Here is a 15,075-nt window from a genome sequence, read left to right as displayed (position 1 = left end):
TGTAAGTCAGATGTTTGTAACTCTGGGACTGCCAGTACTTCCTTTCCAGAAAGCTCTCTTCACATGATCAACCAATGTGCTATTTGTTGCCCATATGCAAGATACCCTATTCAGATAGAAGTGGAAGGTGTCATTATGCTCTATTAACATGTATTAGGTATGTGGAAATTGTGGCACAAGAGACAATGATGAAGCCTCATTTGCACCAGCTTCTATGGCCAAAGGCGAAACATGCTATCCAGAGTTTTTCCAGCCCTGGTGAATTCTGAAGTATTGAAAGACTCTTCAGCAGAACAAAAAAATAGAAGGAAAAAAAGATCTGAGCAGATTAAACTTTTTGCACAATCTCTATAAGCAAACAAAATCTTAGATGCAAGCTTTCCAGAAGTATTGATGGCCTTCTAAAAGGTCTAGCATCTGAAGAGAAATAAATAGCAACTGCTCTATATTTTATATGCTATAAAGGCAGTCTCCAAGTTATGAAAAAGATAGGTTCTGTAGGTTTGTTCTTATGTCGGAGTTGTAAGTTGGAGCAGGTGTATTTTAAGTGTAACTCCAGGTCAAAAGTATATACTTTATCTTTGGATAGCATAGGGATGGGTTAACACCACTGTGGTGTTTGCTGTCTGTGCTCCTGTTCTGAAGATTTCACTTCACTTTCTATCTCTGTGATAATTGAATTTTGAAAAATTGGCATGTTGTGGAAACAGGGATTGGAGAGAAAGCTTCAGTGGAGGCCTCTTTTCTACATGATGACTCTTCCAGGAGTGTTGTCGAAGGCTTTCATGGCTGGGATCACAGGGTTGTTGTATGTTTTCCGGGCTGTATGGCCATGTTCCAGAAGTAGTCTCTCCTGACGTTTCGCCCACTTCTGGAACATGGCCATAAAGCCCGGAAAACATACAACAACCCTCTTCCAGGAGTGAATTTCCTTTCTGAGTGATAGATTTCTCTCAATTGCTGTTGTCTCAGCCCCGTTCTTAACTTTAAGTTGTTTGTGAATCGGATGTTTCCAACTTGGAGACTGCCTGTAACCATAGGGAGAACTGTTTTGGACATATAACTAACAATGATAATATTCAAAAGTCATGATTCTATTTTAGTTCAACGACAATGAAAACTCTTATTTTTAATGACCGTGTTATCAAATACCCACTTTGCAAAACAAATGAAGAATATTCAAATGGACATGCCCATGAAAATTGTAAACTAGTGAACTACAATTCAAAATGCAATTGTTCCAACTGTATAATAGTCATAATGCATAATACAGTGACGATATTGTGTTCCTACTACAAATATATGTGACTCTTGAAATATTTTACAGTTGAAGACGCTGACCATATACAAAATTAGGACACAAACACATGTATATATACTGCAGTGAACTCTGTGTGGGGTTGCCTTTGCAAACATCAATGTGCAGAGAGGTTGTAAATTGTAGCTCCCTTGTTACAACAGCCTCACCTGGGCAACGTCCTTGCAGACGGCCAATTCTCTCACTCCAGAAGCAACTCCGGTTGCTCCTGACACACACACACACACACACACACACAACAGCTCAATTGGCTGCCAGTCCACTTCTGGTCACAGTTGAAATTTCTATGTTGGATCTACAAAACCCTATATGGCTTGGATCCAGATTATTTAAAAGATCCTTCATGAGCCCCTTAGAGCTCCATGATCATCCAGAAACACCATTTGCTCTATCCCACCAGCCTCTTAGGTGAATTTGATGGGAAAGAGGGAGAGGGCTGGTTCTAGACTTTGAAATTCCTTGCTCTCTTTCCATTTTTGCACCATTAGCATTTTTCAAACCAACTAGGACTGAACGTTTAACACTGTGGAGCTCCATTTTTAAGTTTTGTATATAGTCTTCTAATGCATTTTATTATTTTAGTACTGAATGCTTCAAGTTCAGAAACCATTTTTCACTCTGATCTCTATACTTTTCTTAATGCTTTTCTATTGTTTTTAATCTACACTACTTTAAACATGTTGTCAGTTGCCTTGAGTCCCGTTATGGGGAAAAATTAAGGATGTAAACGTATAAAATAATAACAACAATTGATCTACAGTAGAGTCTCACTTATCCAACATAAACGGGCCGGCAGAACGTTGGATACGCGAATATGTTGGATAATAAGGAGCGATTAAGAAAATGCCTATTAAACATCAAAATAGGCTATGCTTTTACAAATTAAGCACCAAAACATCATGTTATACAACAAATTTGACAGAAAAAGTAGTTCATTACACATTAATGCTATGTAGTAATTACTGTATTTACGAATTTAGTACCAAAATATCACAATGCACTGAAAACATTGACTACAAAAATGCGTTGGATAATCCAGAGCGTTGGATAAGCGAGTGTTGGACAAGTGAGACACTACTGTAGTTTTTTTTTACAAAATCTGAATACACCAAAGAGTGTGCAAAAGAACTGCCATCAGTGGCCAATGGCAAAAAATGTGGCAAAAAATGCCCATGTCTGATATATATATATATATATATATATATATATATATATATATATATACATACACACACACACACACACACACACACACACACACACACATATATATTATATCATACAATATATACAGGAGAATCTCACTTATCCAACGTAAACAGGCCATCAGAATGTTGGATAAGCGAATATGTTGGATAATAAGGAGGGATTAAGGAAAAGCCTATTAAACATCAAATTAGGTTATGATTTTACAAATTAAACACCAAAACATCATGTTTAACAACAAATTTGATAGAAAAAGTAGTTCAATACTCAGTAATGCTAGATAGTAATTACTGTATTTACGAATTTAGTACCAAAACATCATATGGATTGAAAACATTGACTACAAAAATATTGACTACTAAAAAGCAGACTGAGTTGGATAATCCAGAATGTTGGATAAGCGAATGTTGGATAAGTGAGACTCTACTATAATATAATATATAAACATTTCTTGGGGCTCCACAAGAGACTTTTGTTTCAAATAGGGCTCCATGACTGGAAAAGTTTGAGAACCCCTGGTCTATACATTCCAGCATTGCTGTTGTGACATTTGTATCACAGTATTTCCACTTTACTATCCTGAACATGTCTTATTTCGTTTGATCTTTGTAAACAGGGTCAGGCTTGGTCAGTATTTTGATAGAAGACTACCAGGATACATTACCTGTAATCCAGTAGAGCCACTTAAGACTAGTTTAAAGAGTTGGCAACAATATGATGGTTGCTGTTTGCTTTAAGTTGTTTCCAACTTCTGGAAACCCTAGGTTAAGAACAAGGTTTTCCTCTGACATTAGGTCTAGTCGTGTCCGACTCTGGGGGTTGGTGCTCATCTCCATTTCTAAGCCGAAGAGCCGGCGTTGTCCGTAGACACCTCCAAGGTCATGTGGCCAGTATGACTGCATGGAATGCTGTTACCTTCCAGCCGGAGCAGTACCTATTAATCTATTCACATTTGCATTGGCAGATGCTGGGGCTAACAGCGGGAGCTCACTCCACTCCCCAGATTTGAACTGCCGACCTTTTGGTCAGCAAGTTCAGCGGTTTAACCCGCTGCGCCAATGGGGGCTTCTTCTGAAAACCCTAAGGATAATTTATCATTGGATCATTAATATTAAATGTATAACGTGTTGTCGAAGGCTTTCATGGCCGGGATCACAGGGTTGTTGTATGTCTTTCGGGCTGTGTGGCCATGTTCCAGAAGTCAGGAGAGAATACTTCTGGAACATGGCCACACAGCCCGAAAGACATACAACAACCCTAAATTTATAACCATTGCAAAACAACTCTAGGGCTCAAAAATCATGCTGTTTTTTCAAAAGTAGATAACATGTGTCATTGAAAACAAACACATCTAAAGTTGAAACTTAATGCATGAGATTTACCCGGGAATAAATCTCACTGAGGGTTCAGCTGCACAAAAGAATTAATACAGTTTGACACCACTTTATCTGCCATGGCTCAAAGCTATGGAATCCTGGGATGTGTAGTTTCATAAAGTCTTTAGCCCTAACTGTCAGAGTGTTGTTCCCACCAAACTACAAATCCCAGAACTCCATAGCATTGAGCCATGACAGTTAAAGTGGCATGAAACTACATGAATTCTACAGTGTAGATTAAACCTATGCTAACAGAACACATTTCCAAAATGATGATTTGTCTATTATTAAAGAACAGTCAATGTATAATGTTCTAAATCAGAGAAACATAATGTAGTATTTCAGATAAAGTCAGAAAGCATATTTCATCTGAGTATCTAATGGTCAAGGATGATGGAAGAACATCCTCCTTGACCACTGGATACTCGGGATAAGAACATACACTACCTCATCACATTGAGTTGGGAAAGCATGGGTGACCGACCAAAGTAGCAATTTCAACTGTGACCAGAAATAGACTGCCAGCCAATGGAGTAGAGAATCGCCCCTCTTGTATAGTCAGCTAGTCACACCTGGAAACTTAAGAGCTGGTAATACATTCATCTTTTACATTCATCACAAGATCAGTATTACCTTTAAAAAAAATCAGGAGGAACAACAACATCTGAAAACCAAAAGATCCCTTGCTCTACCCAAAGCCCCTTACATTAAAGGAGACTGACACCAGTTTAAAATCACTTCTTTCCATGGCATTCTATTGTTCTGCACCAAACTCCATAAGATATAAGAGAATGTGTTCCAAGTTAAAACCATTGCTTTCCATAGGATCCTATTGTTGTGAACCAAATCCCTTATGACACAAGAGACAGTGATCCAGGTTAAAACCATTGCTTTCCATGGGATCCTGTTGTTCTGAACCAAAAATCTCATGACACAAGAGACAGTGCTCCAGGTTAAAACCATTGCTTTCCATGGGATCCTGTTGTTCTGAACCAAAAATCTCATGACACAAGAGACAGTGCTCCGGGTTAAAACCATTGCTTCCCATGGGATCCTACCGTTCTGCACAATAGGATACAAGAGACAGTGCTCCAGGTTAAAACCATTACTTCCTATGGGATCCTATCATTCTACACAATAGGATACAAGAGACAGTGCTCCAGGTTAAAACCATTGCTTTCGATAGGATCCTACTGTTCTGCACCAAACCCCATAGGATACAAGAGACAGTGCTCCAGGTTAAAACCATTGCTTTCCATGGAATCCTATTGTTCTGCACCAAACCCCATAGAATACAAGAGACTGTTGATGGTTGGGCAATGAAATGGGATGGGAAACTTTTAATGGTTCCAATCCCACTTGTTTTTCAGTTGTAAACATTAGAGTAAATGCGATAAGAGGTAGGATATCTGAACATGATTGCTGGCCCGTGTTCAGAGTAATAAATAATAATAATAAAAACTTTATTTATATACTGCTCTATCTCCCAAAAGGGACTCAGGGTGGTTTACAACAACAACAACAACAACAACAACAACAACAACACTTTATTTTTATATCCCACCACCATGTCCCCGATGGGACTTGGGGCGGCTAACATGGGGCAATGCCCAAATAATAAATAATAATAGTAAAACTTTACAGTAGAGTCTCACTTATCCAACGTAAAGAGGCCGGTAGAACGTTAGATAAGTGAATATGTTGGATAATAAGGAGAGATTAAGGAAAACATCAAATTAGGTTATGATTTTAAAAGTTAAGCACCAAAACATCACATTATACAACAAATTTGACAGAAAAAGTAGTTCAATACACAGTAATGCTATGTAGTAATTACTGTATTTACAAATTTAGCACCAAAATATCACGATGTATTGAAAATGCGTTGGATAATCCAGAACGTTGGATAAGCGAGTGTTGGATAAGTGAGACTCTACTGTATTTATATACCATCCTATCTTCCAAAAGAGACTCAGGGCAGTTTACAACAACAACAAAAATAATACTTTATTTTTATATCCCACCACCATCTCCCCGAAGGGACTCGGGGCGGCTAACATGGGGCAATACCCAAAACAAACAGAATAAAACAATTACAACGAATATCAAAACAAAACAATAATAACATCAATCAAATAAAATAAACAATCTATATATATAAAAGAGTGATGGAATCAGGGCACCGGACAAAACAACAAAACTACAGGCCCCCCAACCTCGAAATTTGACAGCACAACCCATCATCCATGGCTCTAGGTTGATACAACAAAAAGAAAGGAAAAATAAAGTCCTAATTAGAAGGAGAGCAATAATTGTTTTTATCCAATTGCTGCCAGTTAGAGGGCTAAGCTCCGCCCAACCACCACTACCTCAACAATTTCTCACCAACACCACCAGACAACGCCACAGCAACGCGTGGCCGGGCACAGCTAGTTTATTTTATATAATACACAACATATAGTACATAGCAATATAAAAACACATTATTACACAAAATAAAATTTTACACTAAAAATGACAATCAATGATAATCACAACAGCTTCCAATTGGGAGGCAAGGATCAATAATCCCATAGATTAACATAGTCCATAATCAGGAGAAGATGAGACTGTGTAGTATATTTCGGGTCAGAGTTCCCTCCTTTTAGGACATTTCAACCTCTTTTTAACCCTGGAACATGTGATGAGGTCCCTGCCTCTTCATGCTTGAAAAGAGGCTGAAGTGTCCTATGAGGGGGATATTTCTCGATGTGATGAGGTCAGATTGCCGGAGTTCCCACCTTTGAGGACACTTCTGCCTCTTCTCAACCATGGAGGGCTATGCATGACAGCCAGAAGTAGTTTAACTCATGTGATGAGCTCCATGCCTCTCCATGCTTGAAAAGAGGCTGAAGTGTCCTACGGTAAGTGTCTTATCTCAATGCGATAAGGTGGACAGAGAGCCACAAACTTTTCTGACGTTTCAAGATGCCAGGGAGAATGGAATCAGATTCCTGTTTTAGGACCCACTTTCAGCAACGTATAAATTATATGCAGCTGAAGCACTTTAATTTAAAGCACCGCGACGTCAGTATACACAACCGGCTCAAAAGCCCTGCTATAAATAAAAGTTCAACAGCCAGGCATTCGTATCAGGTGTTGAGTATCCCTGAACGGCAGCATGTTATCACCAAAGGGATTTCGCTCAAGTTATGTAGTCACCAGGGGAACGGCACCCACCTAAGCCAAGTTGGCTGGAGGACGGCAAGTGCTTTCACACAAGGTTAGTTAAGTACACCAGTGGCGTGCAACTGGAAGAGCAAATGAATAAGGGAGAAAGAAAAGCTGCCTACATTTCAAAGGAAATTGGGATTTTTCCCCCCAACATCCATGCTGAATCTTAATGCAGGCACTCCAGCCTGCTTCTTGTACTCTGAATACATTTCAGCTACTTCCATTCACTATTACACTGGCCAACACACATTTTGATGCCTCAAATATTAGTCCTATTTCTTGCTATTTTGGCCTGCTGATTCCAAAAATGGCACCAGTTTTCCTCTATCAGCTCCAAGTTTTTGAGATGCAGAGCATATGCCATATACTAGTCTTCATCTGCTCGTCCATAGAAAATTGTGATGACCATATCTAAGAAACCAGAGCCAACGTATCTATCCAATGCAATGTTTTGAATCAGTGCCTCAAATAACTCCAGGAACAGGGCTAAAAACCAAGACACCAAGAATTACCATATATACTCGATTATAAGCCGACCCAAATATAAGCCAAGGCACCTAATTTTACCACAAAAAAACTGGGAAAACATTGACTCCAGTATAAGCCGAGGGTAGTAAATTTCAGAAATAAAAATAGATACCAATAAAATTACATTAATTGAGGCATCAGTAGGTTAAATGTTTTTGAATATTTACATAAAGCTCAAATTTAAGATAAGACTGTCCAACTCTGATCAAATCATTATTCTCATCTTCTTCAATGTAAATGTGCTTATGTATCCTTTTAATAATAATAGAGTAAAATAATACATGTAATAATAATAATAATAATAAATACAGGAAAACAATAAATGCAATAATAAGAAGATCAGAGTGAAATAATAAATATATTATTAATAATAATAAAAATAGAGTAAAATAAATGTAATAGTAGCAACAATAATAGAGAAAAATAATAAATGTAATAATACCAATAATAATAGAGAAAAAGAATAAATGTACCATATATTCCCGAGTATAAGCTGACCCAAATATAAGCCAACCAGGACCCTCACCCGAGTATAAGTCAAGGGGGGCTTTTTCAGTCTTAAAAAAGAGGCTGAAAAACTAGGCTTATACTCGAGTATATACAGTATTGTGTTATGCTTCTCCCAGGCCCTTCCACATAGCTGAATAAAATCCCACATTTTCTGCTTTGAGCTGGACTATATAGCAGTGTGGACTCAGATATCCCAGTTCAAAGCAGATATTGTGGAATTTTCTGCCTTGATATTCTGGGTTATATGTCTGTGTGGAAGGGCCCAATGATCAATTGCAGCCAAGACTTTCTTCTCTGCTACTGAGACTGGATCTACACTGAACCAGATAATCCACATTACCTACTTTGAACTGGATTATATGAGTCGCCACTGCCATATAATCCAGTTCAAAGCAGATAATCTGGATTTTATATGGCATTGGAGATGGGGAATGATATACGTTTTGCTGGCATTCCAAACATATATTCCTAGCCGCATCCTCTTATTTATGAACAGAGAAGATACATTTTATTGTATAAAGCTCCAACTGAAACCAGTATTTTCTGCTTTGTTATTGATGCAATATACATTTAGCTAGCACTCCAATCACACACACACACACGGAGCCTCCAGTGGTTGGTGGTTCGAATTTGGGGAGCGGAGTGAGCTCCCGCTACTAGCTCCAGCTTCTGCCAACCTAGCAGTTCAAAAACATACAAATGTGAATAGATGAATAGGTACCGCTCCGGTGGGAAGGTAGCGGCCACATGGCCATAGAAGTGTCTATGGACAATGCCGGCTCTTCGGTTTAGAAATGGAGATGCGCACCAATCACCAAAGTCAGACACGACTAGGCTTGATGTCAGGGGAAAACCTTTAAATACAGTAGAGTCTCACTTATCCAACGTTCTGGATTATCCAACACATTTTTGTCGTCAATGTTTTCAAAACATCGTGATATTTTGGTGCTAAATTCATAAATACAGTAATTACTACATCATAATAATAATAATAAACTTTATTTTTATATCCCACCCCATCTCCCCGAAGGGACTCGGAGCGGCTCACAACAGGGACAAGCCCAAACAACAACAACATATATAACATAAACTTAAAACATTCCAACAATACACAAATAAAATAATGGACAAATACATTAAAATCCAAGGAGATAAAATCAGAGTAATTAAAAGTATACTACATAGCATTAATGTGCAATGAATTACTTTTTTCTGTCAAATTTGTTGTATAATATGATGTTTTGGTGTTTAATTTGTAAAATCTATTTTACAAAACCTATTTTGATGTTTAATAGGCTTTTTCTTAATCTCTCCTTATTATCCAACATATTCACTTATCCAACGTTCTGCTGGCCCGTTTATGTTGGATAAGTGAGACTCTACTGTATATATATATATATGTGTGTGTGTATATATATATATATATATATATATATATATTCCTAGCAGCATCCTATCTACAGACACTGTATAAAGCTCTTACTGATTCTCTCAAAGTATCTTCATATCCCATTTACAAAGCTTCATGCAACACTTTTATAAGGTTCACCTTTGCTATACTTAAGCTCTGTATTCACTGAGCGGTGAATCATTAATATCCCTCGCACAAACAGGACAAACAAGACACCTTTCCAAGATTTAATAGTTAAAAATCAAGACTCATGCAGCTAAGGAAAATAAGTTTGGCGGAAGAACACATAAGCAATTTGGACTGAGCCTATCTCCTCTCTGAGGCCCCTTCTAGGTCCCTTCCACACAGATGTATAAAAATCCATACTGAACTGGATTATCTGGCAATGTGGATCCAGTTCAAAGCAGATATCCAGTTCAATGGATGATCCAGTTCAAAGCAGATATTGTGGATTATCTGTCTTGATATTCTGGTTTATATGGCTGTGTGGAAGGGCCCCTACACTACCATATAAAATCAAGATTATCTGCTTTGAACTGGATTATATGGCAGTGTAGACTCATATAATCCAGTTTTAAGCAGAAAATATGGGTTATCTGCTTTTATGGAGCCCTCGGTGGCACAATGTGTTAAACCCTTGTGCCGGAAGGACTGCTGGCTGACAGGTCGGCAATTCGAATCCGGGGAGAGCGGGTGAGCTCCCTCTGTCAGCTCCAGCTCCCCATGTGGGGACATGAGAGAAGCCTCCCATAAGAATGGTGAAACATTAAACATCCGGGCGTCCCTTGGGCAATGTCCTTGTAGACGGCCAATTCTCTCACACCAGAAGCGACTTGCAGTTTCTCGTCACTCCTGACACCAAAAGAAAAATCTGCTTTGATAATCTGGATTATATGGCAGTGTAGAAGGGGCCTGAGGTGCTATTTATTGCAAAAATTGATTTAACCTTTTCCATTTGCAGCAGCTGAAGCCAAGGACAAAGAGGTAAAGTGGGAGGAAGGGAGAGAACCTGGGACATTTTAAAAGCTGCTGAAAACATAAGACTGTGTAGGATTAAACTAAATTGTCACCACCAAATCACATTTCTTATCTCAAGAAAAGTTTTCTTTTGTAGAAGGCATCAGAAAAACCACTTCTAGCTCTCCCTACATATGATATGTACAGAGATATATCCATTCTTTCCTCTATCCAGTGGTTTTCAACCTGTGAGTCCCCAGGTGTTTTGGTCTACAACTCCCAGAAATCCAAGCCAGTTTACCAGCTGTTTGGATTTCTGGGAGTTGAAGGCCAAAACATCTGAGGAACCACAGGTTGAGGACCACTGCTTTAAGGGTTGAATAGAGTATAGAACAAGGCAAAAAAAAAACCCACAAAGAAATGGAAAGCAAATGTATCTTTTATCTCTTACAGAGAACCATTGAGGTTTGTTTGTGTTTATATCTTAAAGCCGCACATGGGAGCATCCGAGAGTACATCTACACCAGGCATGGGAAAACTTCAGCCCTCCATGTGTTTTGGACTTCAATTTCCATAAATTCCAGCCTGCTTATCGGCTGTTAGGAATTGTGGGAGTTGAAGTCCAAAACACCCGGAGGGCCCAAGTTTGTCCATGCCTGATCTACACTGTAGAATGAATGCAGTTTGATCCCACTTAAGCTGCCATAGTTCAGTCAAGGGAGTTTAGTTTTACAATGCCTTGAGCCTTCTCTGCCAAAGAATCCTGGTGCCCTATAAACTACAAATCCCAGGATTCCATAGCATTGAGCCTGGGGCAGTTAAAGTGGTGTCAAACTGCAACCATTCAAATGTGGCATCCCTCTAAAAATATAATTCAATTTTTATAAATAAATTCATTTTAAAACCTAATAAAATTATGGGCTGCTGTGAGTTTTCCGGGCTGTATGGCCATACTCCTGAAGCATTCTCTGCTGACGTTTCACCCACATCTGTGGCAGGCATCCTCAGAGATTATGAGGTCTGCTGGAAACTAGACAAGTGGGGTTTATATATCTGTGGAAGGTCCAGGGTGTGTCTGTTGGAGGCAAGTGTGAATGTTTCAATTGGCCACCTTGATTAGCATTGAATGGCTTTGCAGCTTCAAAGGCTGGCTTCTTCCTACCTGGGGGCATCTTTGGTTGGGTGGTGTTAGCTGGCCCTGATTGTTTCCTGTCTGGAATTCTTCTCTACTTGAGGCAAGTGTGAATGAATTGATCAATGAATTGATCACCTTGATTATTTATTATTATTTATTTATTTCCAATATTTATATCCCACCCTTCTCACCCGAAGGGACTCAGGGCGGCTTACAACACTGGCGCAATTAGACGCCTATACAAAATCAATCAACAGTACATAAAATCAGTTAAAAAACAAATAAATACAATATAAAATTACAGTATATAAATTTTAAAATATATATGCTCAAATCCAAAGAGCCGATTAGCACTGAATGGCTTTGAAGCTTCAAGGTCTGGCTGCTTACTGACTGGGGAAACCATGAAAATAAACAAAACCTGCCTACCCAACAGTAAATGAAGCAGAACCCTCTGAAAACAAAGGAATTCCAGGCATGAAACAATCAGGGCCAGCTAACACCTTACAACACCTTGGAAAATGATGAAATTTTTCAGAAAAAGCGACCTCTGCCAAATCTGGAAAACTTGCCAAATTTTGATTTTTCTGACCCGCCGGGTTTGGAAAATGATGAAATTTTCCAGAAAAAGTGACCTCTGCCAAATCTGGAAAACTTGCCAAATTTTGATTTTTCTGACCCGCCGGGTTTGGAAAATGATGAAATTTTCCAGAAAAAGTGACCTCTGCCAAATCTGGAAAACTTGCCAAATTTTGATTTTTCTGACCCGCCGGGTTTGGAAAATCTTCAAATTTTCCAGAAAAAGTGACCTGGCAGGAATCAGCCAGGCCTTGAAGCTGCAAGGCTTTACAATGCTAATCAAGGTGATTAATTGCCATATTCACACTTGTCTCAAGCAGAAGAGTCCTTTCTCCCACATTGGATATATAAAAACACAGGTATATAAACCCCACTTGACTAGTTTACAACAGACCTCACAACCTCTGAGGATGCCTGCCATAGATGCAGGCGAAACGTCAGGAGAGAATGCTTCAGGAGCATGGCCATACAGCCCGGGAAAACTCACAGCAACCCAGTGATTCCAGCCATGAAAGCCTTCGACAACACGTTAAAAAATTCATTTCGTTTTAAAATAATATAATATCTTCCTTTTCTTTTCTTTTGTCCACGTGGCCTCCTTCTCCCAATCCCTTGAGCTGGCATCTACACTGCAGTCAGTATTAATTCGGTTTGAAACCCCTCTGAAGTGCCATGGCTCAATGCTATGGGCAGCCTGGGATGTGTAATGTTGTTGTAATAGTGCCGGTGCCTGACCCAAACCACAACTCCCAGGATTCCCTCTCTATGGCTGAGCCATGGCAGTTCAAGGGCTGCCCAACTGCATTCATCACCCCGAGGAGACAATAAAAAGCCCATAGACCTGCAATCGGGGCGATGGCGCTTAGCTTAGCCGGGGTCTTCTGCTTCTTTTTCTCCTCCGACCTTGAGAGGCAAAAGCAGGCTCGGGTTCAGCGGCCGCCCGGCCAAGCGATGACTTCCTGCCAGCCAGGAGCCATGGCTCAATGCGATGCCTTTGCTCCGCTCCCGCCCCTTCGGCTCCTTGGCTCCGCCCACACGGAAAGAGAGCGAGCGAGGGAGGGAGGCAGGCGCAGGGCACGCATGCGCACCAGCTCCCTCCTCCTTGCTGTGTTTATAGGCGGGAAGCAGTTTGAGTGGCGATAGCTCTCCACTCACTCTCCAACGAGGACCCTCTGAACAACTTTTAATCCTAGAGCAGGTAAATTTGGCCCCTCTAGGTGTTTTGGACTTCAACTCCCACCATTTCTAACAGCCTCAGGTTCCTTCCGTTTCCCCCCTCAGCCGCTTTGGGCTCCTACCAAATTTGAATAGTTTACCTCACAACCTCTGAGGATGCCTGCCATAGATGTGGGCGAAAAGTCAGGAGAGAATACTTCTGGAACATGGCCATACAGCCCGGAAAACATACAACAACCCCTTGGATTGTTTAGACCAGGGGTGCTCAAACTTTTTAAGCAGAGGACCAGTCCACAATCTTTCAGACTGTTGAGGGACCGAATTATCATTTGAAGAAAAAAACCGAACAAATTCCCATGCAAACTGCTTATGTCTTATTTGTAGTGCAAAACAACAACAACAATGAAAGAACAATAGGTAACGTAAAGGTAAAAGTTTCCCCTGACGTTAAGTCCAGTCGTGACCAACTCTGGGGATTGGTGCTCATCTCCATTTCTAAGCCGAAGAGCCGGCGTTGTCCATAGACACCTCCAAGGTTATATGGCCGGCATGACTGCATGGAGCGCCGTTACCTTCCCGCCGGAGCGGTACCTATTGATCTACTCACATTTGACTGCATGGAGCGCCGTTACCTTCCCGCTGGAGCGGTACCTATTGATCTACTCACATTTGCATGTTTTCAAACTGCTAGGTTGGCAGGAACTGGGGCTAACAGCGGGCGCTCATTCTGCTCCCGGGATTTGAACCTGGGACCTTTTGGTCCGCAAGTTCAGCAGCTCCGCGCTTTAACACACTGTGCCACCAGGGGCCCCTGAAAGAACAATACAATATTTAAAAATAAAAACAAATTTTTACCAACATAAACCTATTAGGATTTCAATGGGAAGTGTGGGTCTGCTTCTGGCCAATGAGATAGTCAAGTTAATTAGGATTGTGGTTGTGTGCCTTCAAGTCATTTCAGACTTTGTTTTTCCACAAACCCATAACAAGGCTCACTCAAGCTGCGTGCAGTCCTGTCCAGACTTATCCAGCCCTTTTGTGCATCCACAATGAGCAAATACAAGCCAAGAAAATGGAAAAAATCAAAGTTTACTCTTAAGTAACAAAGTCAAGGAGAAAATTAAACAAGCAACTTCAAAAAAAAAAAACTTCCAGCTTCAAAATAACTCAGTCCATCTGGAGTAACAAACTCACATAAAGTTCTTTGTATTAAATTCATGCATCTTCTTTGGAGATTTTTTCTTCAATGGTGCAAGGAGACAAGTATAGTAAGCTCTCAGCCAGGAACTTACTCCGAGTAAGTTCTGAAGAAAGCGATTCAGTAAGTCCCAAAAAACATTACAAACATTCCCCAAGTTATACCCCATTCAGGGAGTGGTTATCCTTGATTGTTCTATTTACCCAACCATGAATTGTAATTGACCAGGTGTTTTTCCCTTAACACACATACACACAAGTGGCGATCCCACAGAAACTTAGTCAAATACATGCATATAAAGCAATAAGCCCAAGTCTAAAACTGAGGGTAGGGTCCAGGTAAATGACCTTGGAGGGCTGCATCTGCCCCATGGACCTTAGTTTGGGGACCCCTGATTTACACTATCATTACCTACCTTTCTTCCACATCGCCCAGTCTTCTGTGTGCCCAGGAAGGAATCTCTCATCT

The 15,075-nt window shown here is 40.1% G+C and overlaps 1 protein-coding gene across 1 annotated transcript in view; it reads right to left on the bottom strand.

The window, feature by feature from the left end:
- Positions 1–13,256, bottom strand: part of gpam (glycerol-3-phosphate acyltransferase, mitochondrial) — a 79,871-nt gene extending 66,615 nt beyond the window's left edge. The window contains exon 1 of the mRNA XM_008114752.3: positions 13,075–13,256. The gene's annotated coding sequence lies outside the window, so the exon portion shown is untranslated. The remainder of the gene's footprint in view (positions 1–13,074) is intronic.
- Between the last annotated feature and the right edge of the window lie 1,819 nt (positions 13,257–15,075).

This window comes from Anolis carolinensis, chromosome 3, assembly GCF_035594765.1.
Source record: "Anolis carolinensis isolate JA03-04 chromosome 3, rAnoCar3.1.pri, whole genome shotgun sequence".
Taxonomy (NCBI): Eukaryota; Metazoa; Chordata; class Lepidosauria; order Squamata; family Dactyloidae; genus Anolis; species Anolis carolinensis.
The sequence above is the reverse complement of the archived record's forward strand: the minus strand, read 5'-3'. Positions and strand labels throughout refer to the sequence as shown.